Source organism: Equus przewalskii, chromosome 2 (assembly GCF_037783145.1).
Source record: "Equus przewalskii isolate Varuska chromosome 2, EquPr2, whole genome shotgun sequence".
NCBI classification, from domain to species: domain Eukaryota; kingdom Metazoa; phylum Chordata; class Mammalia; order Perissodactyla; family Equidae; genus Equus; species Equus przewalskii.
Window position 1 is genome coordinate 79,914,241 of NC_091832.1, and position 8,493 is coordinate 79,922,733.

The following is an 8,493-nucleotide window of genomic DNA, read 5'->3' on the forward strand; positions in this document are numbered from 1 at the left end:
TTGTATTTCTAAAAAGTACACCAAAGAAAGCTTTTCACTGGGCACAATCTTAAAAATCTAAACTTAACCTGAAATTAGATGACTAGAATCCTATACAGGAAACAGCAAAATCTTCCTCCCATAGGAGAAGAAAGGGACAGGAACGAAACAGAACTAAAAGCATTTTCAAAGCCATTTGCTTCCAGATCCAAAATGAGAATCTACTTTCTTTTCTGCCTCTAAAGCTGGAGAAAAGCACCAATTTAATTGTGTAATCCCCTACTCGACCCTAGTAGTTGGATATGAACCAGTGTGACATGTAAGAAGTCTCGAAGGAGAGCAGAACAGTAGTTTTCTTTATTCTTGGAACACCTGTTAAGAGGTTATAGGGGGTTTTATATACAGCAAGTAGAACTGCGGTCTTCTCTCTCTCAGGATTAAAAAAAAAAAAAAAAAAGCCTCATTAAAACATATCCTTTGCCAAAGTTTCATTGCTCAAAAGAGTTGATGTAACTTTCAACCCTTAGGCACTCTGCAAATTGTACTTTCAACCTTTCCAAGAGCCTTCTTGTAAATTCTGAGCTTAAATATATTTCCCATCATTTTCTAAGCTAAAGTGGTTTCTGAATTAATATCTATTTAACTACAATAGTAATTAAATAAGTTATTTCTTAATGAGCCAGCATATTATATGCATAGTTTTCTATCACGGTATATATATAGTCATCTCATCAGTACAACTAAGAGGTTAGCATAACAAATGTTCAGGAAAGCCAAGAGGTCACTGGAACATGTAAAACAGAATAGAGATATTACATATTCAGTAATGGGAAACTTCTAGTCAATATGGTAAACTGAGCTGACACAAAGGATACCTCTATTTCACCACAAACACATAGAAATGCTGAACAAAAAAATAATAACAAAAGAAAACTAAGCTGAGAGTGAAAACAAGAAACAGAAAGTTTCATATACCAGAAAAAAAGAACTCAAAAGCAGAGTGATGAGCTGAAGCAAATGATTCAGGCAGTGTCAGTCTCAGATATAGGTTCCGGAGGCTGAGAGCTGGGTTTAACATACTCAGGAGGCAAAATATAAGAACTCAGGCCCAAGAAAAGTGGGGGGATTGAACTGTGGCTTCTGAATAAATCTGGGAGCATAAAAGGCTGCCCCATGTGAGAAATAGGGAATAAAATACCTGTGCTCACCAGCCCAGGCTAGCTTCAAGAATCATACCTTCCTCCCGAGGCAGTGGGTAAAAGAAGAGCTATCTGTGAGATATCAAAGCCTTAATCCCAGCCCAGGCTCAGGTGTGGAGTCTAAATTCTACTCCAAAGTGGCACAGAAATCCAAGAGTGACACATGAACTTAAATAGTGGTCTGAAACCCTGAAATCTGAAGGGTCCTGGCTGATACCACCACCAAACCACTCTCTGGGGATACAACGGCCCAAGGCGCCCAGGGTTCTTGAAGCAACCCCTGACACAGAGGCGTTCACAACAAAACGTGGCAAAATGAGAGGAACAAACCACTGAACAGTTGGAGAATTGGCACCTCAAGCATTAGAGATAACAGATCCATTCGAAAAAGTATTTAAAGTAAATGTTTACAACATTCAGAAAGATTAAGAAAGGAAAAGAAACCACAGGCAGTACCACTGTCTTCAGATTTTAAGCAACAATTTGTCCATCAAAGGACAGAGGAGAGGGCAGGGGCCCCGCTTTGAAGAAAGTGCATTACATGGTACTTGAGAAGAGTTCATTTGTCCGGCCTACACAGGCAGTCTGTTTTCAGAGAGTGGAATACCCACTTCGGGAAATGCTGTTAATTCCTACTAGTGACATCAGGAATTATGTGGTTCAATAGTTCAATAGACTTTTTCCTTGAGCTAGAGAGATTGTCCTGACAAGAGTAAAAAGACAATGCAATCTTCCCTGACTTTCTGGCAAACTTCAGGCTGGAAGGTTTATTTACCATGTACCAGCTTTAATCTTCTTCCAAAGGTGAGCTGAGGGGCCATGGAGGAGAGTTTTGCTTCTCTGCTCTTTCTTTCTAGTAAAATTACTCATTTGTCATAGTTTTTTCCAGTACTGATAAACTCTATAAAATTTCTTTCAAATCGTGATGACCAAGTAGTTTCCTCTTTCCCTTGTTTCTGGTAATTTTCAAAGTAGAAAGAAATTCCCTCAGTAGAGCCAGGACTACTATTCCCAAACATCTCATAAACCCAAGCTACAATCTTAGTCTTGTCCCTAACTAGATGCCTGACCTTGGGCAAGTTATTATCAGTTTATTCATCTGTGTCATAGGAAAAATTAGGATTTCTCCCGAAAGGTTGTTGGAAGACTAAATAATACAATAATAGTGAATGCTGGTTTCCCGCTCACCTGCCAGTTTTCAATCAATATCTTGAATTACCTGGCTTGGTTCATATATGAATCACAAACTACTTTTCATCTAAAGAATAGTCATAAATATATGACAGAGCAGTTGAGTGTATATAATCTCTGGATACCTCAATCCTCAGTTACTTTATTATAATACCTGTTATTAAAATCTGAGTATTTTGTAGTTTGACTATTGTTTAACTAGACATGCAGGGGAAAAGTGGGCCTCCAGAAAAATCCTTAGGGACAGCTACGTTAACTACTTCTGGAATAAAAATTGAATATTTTCAGAGGGTGGTTGACTTCCATGTCTTACAGATAAAACATAAATATATAACCAAGGATTCAACTGTACTGACTACCTAAGAGAGTAACCCACACAACAAAAGATTCTGTCCCTGTCATTATAAATCTAACAATTTTCTTGAAAATAGAGGAGAATCTAACCCAGAGTACAGAACCAAAAATGAAAACTGGGTGGAAGTAATTAATATAAAATCAATATTCAGCATAACAGGTAATGTTGATAGAGAACAGTTCATTAAATAACTATTACGGCACTACGTTATAAAGACAAATTTTCATTTAGGGAAAAAAAACCTTGAGACAAGATGAAGCCTAATAATCATTATGAACCTGTATATGGAAATGATTAGGTGTCAAGAAATACCTATATTCAGCTGAACCTCAGAAAACCTTGAGAAATAACAATGCTTCAGATTTCAACCTAAAAAGCTTCAGAAAATCTCGAAGGAACTCTGGAATTAACAACCAAAACGGAACAAGAAAACAATGGCATTATTATTAGAAGAAATTATCTTATAAACATTTCCATATTATTCCTTTAGGAGATACATTGTATCATGTCATATATTTATCATGTCATATATCATATCACATCACTTATAACACCTGAGGTCCAAAATAATTGGGAATTGTTGGAGAATTCATCTAATTTTACTCACTATTCTTGCTTGAACAGTCATGCTACCTTGATAGACTCTTAAATCTTTCTTTGAAACTTTACCAAGAAAATAACAAAGAACTTCCATGTTCTTCCATGACACTAAGTAAGACTGATCAAAAGATTTACTGAATATGTAAAGTTCCAAGGAAAACTAGGCCTAAAAGTTCAGCCCAAAACTCTGAGAAGGCAATGCAAAACCAAAAAAAAGAACTACATCAAAACGATTCACAAAAATGTCTCTGTCAATAGTTCCTAAATGATCGGGCTTTACCGTCTGGAATCAATTGCCTTGTGATGGAGAAACAGATGTTCTATCAAGGTTGCTTTGTGATCAAGTGGGCCAAGAAGAAAGGTAGGGCCAACTCTTGAAACATGCAGAGCCTCTACAGAGATGAGAAAAGGGAAGGAAGATCAAGAAAGTAGATTATTTTTGGCCAGAAATAAATTAGGCTAGAAGTTATATTTTGGCTCATTCATAAGCCATTAATCCTGTGGCAGACCAAGAAAAACCAGCACCACACTTAGTCTTTCGGTTTCTGCTACACAAGAAAAAGATAAGCATAGTATCATTACATGTAATCCCACTAGAACATACGTTCCATGAGGGTGGTGGCTTTCATTTATTTTGTGCCTTGCATGAAGTTGATCCTCAGCTATTTATTGCGTGGATGGATGAATGGATGGATGGACAGATAGAGTTTCTTTTTATTGAACTGCACCCCTGATTTGAATGCTTTTCCCATTCCCTTTTAGATTGATACTAGCCACATCCAAAGATTACAGAATCTTGATTTGGACAGATGCTGTGGAAGCCCACCTCTCACAGGCTGAGGATGTGTGACACATGCAGACACAACTCTGTGGGTGTGCAGAGTATGGATGTGAAATTTATTTCCGATCCAAATTGAGGTCCCATTCACCCCTAAAGTGTAAGTTATTAGGACTTTCATAAGTTTTAATCTACCTGCTTTAAAAAGATTGTCTAATCATTATGTGCAAATAATCTTAAACAGAGTCTTAAACTAAACTATGGAGCTTGCCTTAATTTCCTGTTCTTCCTTTTCTAATAAAGGAAAATAAATTCAAATGTTTGTAAAGAAAAGCAAAAGATCAATTTTGCATCTATTAAAATTACCACTTGATTTTTCTTTTTTATTTTGGTAATATAGTAAATTATATTAGTCGGTTTTTAAGAATTAAAGCAACCTTACATTTCTGGATAACTCCCACTTTGTTATTATGTAACATCTTTTTACGTGTTATTGAATTTAATTTGCTGATATTTTATTAAGGATTTGGTATTTATGCTCATGAGAGATATTGGTCTACAATGTTCTTGGCTTTTTAAATAATATTTTTGACAGGTTTTGGCATCAGGTTTTTGTTGGCCTCATAAAGCAGGTTGGGAAGTATTCCCATCTCCTCTATTTTCTGAAAGAGTTTGTGTGAGATTGGTATTTCTTCCTTAAATATCTGCTAGAATTCATCACTGAAACTATCTGAACCTGGAGTTTTCTTAGAAGCAAAGACCAGTTTTGATAACACATTTTATTCTGCCCCAATTCACCTGAGAGAATATACAATAAACACCTTCTCTTGGCATCTTGTTGAAAACTTTCGAGCCACTGTTATTCAATAGACAGTGAGAGTGACCACGAATAATAATTGATGAATTACCAAGATTAAAAATAGACATGATGTTCATAGAAAAAATCTTCAGTATCCTATTTGGGATGAAAGATGATCTGATTGTACTGGAGAATTAGAAGCCCAGTTAGGTAATCCATACCCAAATCCAGCAAGTCAAGTCTTGGGGAACAACACTTCCAATGCTTTCCAGAGCACATTCAGTATAATTTGACTTTTCTGTCCCTGGCACTCATGATTACTGCCCATGTTCCTAATTTCCAGCAAAAATAAAACATTGTTGAGCCTGCCAAGGCACTGAAATCAGTTCAATGAAGTAAGAAGTGCCAAGAGCAAGCAGATTTGGATTATTACAGGTACACATAATTTTTGTTTTTAATCCTCCCATTCCCAAATCCAAGTTACATTTTCATGACCCTATTTCACTCATTGACATAACCAATGTATGCAGATGACTCTGTAAAGAAGATGTATATATACTCTTGATTTGTAATTTTGTATTTTTCCATTCTCTATTATAAGTCTCCATAAAGAATATATTTGTTCTATCTAAAGAACTATAATAATGTCTTAGATCGGCTGTATCAAAAACCATTCAAATGTGTTCCTGTCAAAAGACAAGACACGGCCATAAAGGAATAAGACTGAATTGTAACGAACGGATTAAAACATATTCATTTCCTCTGTTGCCTGCATCCTTATTCTAGGGAGTTTACATTCTCAGCTTATGTGAGGCATCCAGCTCTTCGAATTGCCTTCAGAAGATACACCCCATCCTCCTAACAGTCCTCAATGGAGTGATTTGGATTACTGTTAAAAGATGAAAGTCATGAATGGCTGTGCTGGGTAGTCTCCATTTGTCCCTCCAGAACCACTCTCCATGCCTCTCCACTCTGCTCTGTGTCCTGGGAGACTGATCTGTTAGGGCTGTATTGAGGCTCCCCAGCTCCCTGGCTTTCTCTCAAGTTTGGCTAAATGGAAGCACCATCAGAAATTTGAAGGCAAAGAGGAGGATGAGCTCAGAGACGTGGCTGTCTTCCTCCTGTAAAGTCCCCAGGTCCAGTGGGAGAACTCTCACCTACATCTCTTTCTGCATTCCAATAGCTTCTCCCTCCATGAATCCCCTTCAGGCCCAAGGAGCCTAGGGGCTCCTCCTATACTTTGTTGGTTTCCCATCATCCTTTTCACATCTGTTATAAATAGACCCTTTATTAACGACTCCTTAATTACAGACACATACAAACACACACTTTGTGAGTGAGTAAAATGTTTCTTGCCTGAACTCTGACAGATAAAGGAGTCAGGTTTGCTGAACAAGGTGGATCATCAAGCTGGGTAACATATCTCTTAGTACAAAAGACAGACTATGTAATCATGAGAGTAATTTTTTGGCATTGCCCATTCATTGGCTCTGAAGCACTCTATAAAAGAAAAGTTCCAAAATTGCTTAGAGCAGAGACAGCATATTCCAAATATCTATAGTCTCCAAAGGTGAAAACTTTAATGGAAGCACTATTAATTTAGCTGTTAAAGTTTTAGATGTCTGTTGCTTTAACATCTCATGACATTATGATCACGTTTTATGATATCTGTTCATCATTTCCCACAAAAAAATAGGTATTTTGAATTTCTGAATGCATAATCAAATTTTGTGCCATAGAGGTCCAGATAGTAAAAACAGGAAATAGCTTATTACTAAAAAAGAGAGAGAGAGATTGAGAGAGTGATATTTGCAGATAAATTGGACATCATGAGGTACTGAGAAAGAAATAAGATTGTTTCCAAAAATGTAGACATATTATAGCAAAATCATAGTAAAATTATTTTCATGTTGTGAGGGGCAGGTTGTCTAAGTAAAACATATATAAGCTTGAAGAATCAAGTCGATTTCCTTAAACTCTTCAAGAATCAGTTTTATTTTTTAAACTATTAATATTTAAGACAAAAACTTGAAACCTGATCTGGTGGCTAGTTCTCTATTTGGAGTCAGTTAATTTCATAAAGCTGCTGTTACACTATTCTTTTTCTTTTCTCTGCACATAATGTTCTATATTGAGCTTAAAATTGTGGCTTAAAAATACATGACGAACATTTTGAATGTTCCCAATGTTTTTAATTTAGATTTGCACAATCATAGAAATTAGAGATGGAAAAACTAGGATCCTTCCTCTTCATACAAATCATAGACCTTGGTCTGGACTTGGATCTCCTTTTCTGATTAACGAAGCTCAAGGGTGGGAGGTGAAAAAAGCCCTCTGGACAACTGCTCCCATTATTTCAGGATTTCTGGACCAGCATTATTTCCCTAATAGAGTACCATTACTCTAGCGATGTACCCTGGAGTCCTAGAAAATAATGTCTCTTTCCCGTGGCATTACACTTTAAACTTATTAGTTGACAGAGATTGTGTCTCTATCAAGTGCAGTACAGTCATGCATCACTTAACGACGGGTATACATGCTGAGAAATGTGTTGTTAGGCGACTCGTTGCTGTGCGAACATCATAGAGTGTACTTACACAGACATAAATGGTATAGCCTACTACACACCTAGGCTATATGGTACTAATCTTGTGGGACCACCATCACATATGCGATCCATCATTGATCGAAATGTCATTATGCTGTGCATGACTATATATTTGAACAAAAGACATTATCACTGAAATTAGCTATACTATCAAGATTGGCCTAGAAAGGGCAGCAACATGAAACTCTCCAGTCCCCCATGTTTGGGGCCATGGAGACAACCAAATTCAGCCTGTCTTTTAGTTGTATTTAATTCATATTATGGAATACTGGCACACTTAGAATCCTATATAGGTTATTTTATTAACAATGATCTATATATTTAACTCCTTTAATCTTTCCAATAACTTAATGTTTCTGTTTCCTTTTTCTTCACCCAAGAGGCAAAATGGTATTTTAAATTCTATATTACTTTGGAGATTCTCCTAGTTTTGCTTTCCTTTCAAGTACAGCTCCATGTCACTCATGTCACTGAGAGGAACTTTGTAAATCACCTAGTTGCCAACCTTATTTCAAACGTGAGGGAACTAAACCCAAAGAGTGATTCGCCATTATCTTGGTCAAGCTTTCTCCTGATATCCACCAACAAGACACACTGTACTTTTAAGAATAACATTTGAAAAAGAATATGATCTACTTTCCAGGAGGTTAAGGCAAGTATTTTTTTAAACAATTTGAAGTTCTACTAAAATGTCTTATTTATTTCAAATCAGTTAATTCAAAACCAAACTCATTGTTGACGCTGTCCCATTCCAATGTAAATAAACTGAGAGCAGATAAGACTAATCTGGCCCTTATCATGTGCTATGTTAGCTAGCTATATTTTCATATATCTCTCTTATCCTCCTTACCAGATTTTAAGCTTTTTGTTTTTTCCTTCTCCAAATATGCCTAGTCCTACGCTTTCCATGTAATAAAGTAGACTGATTGATGGAAGACATTGGCAAACCAGAATCCACAGCTTCTTATTCCAATTCATGTAATG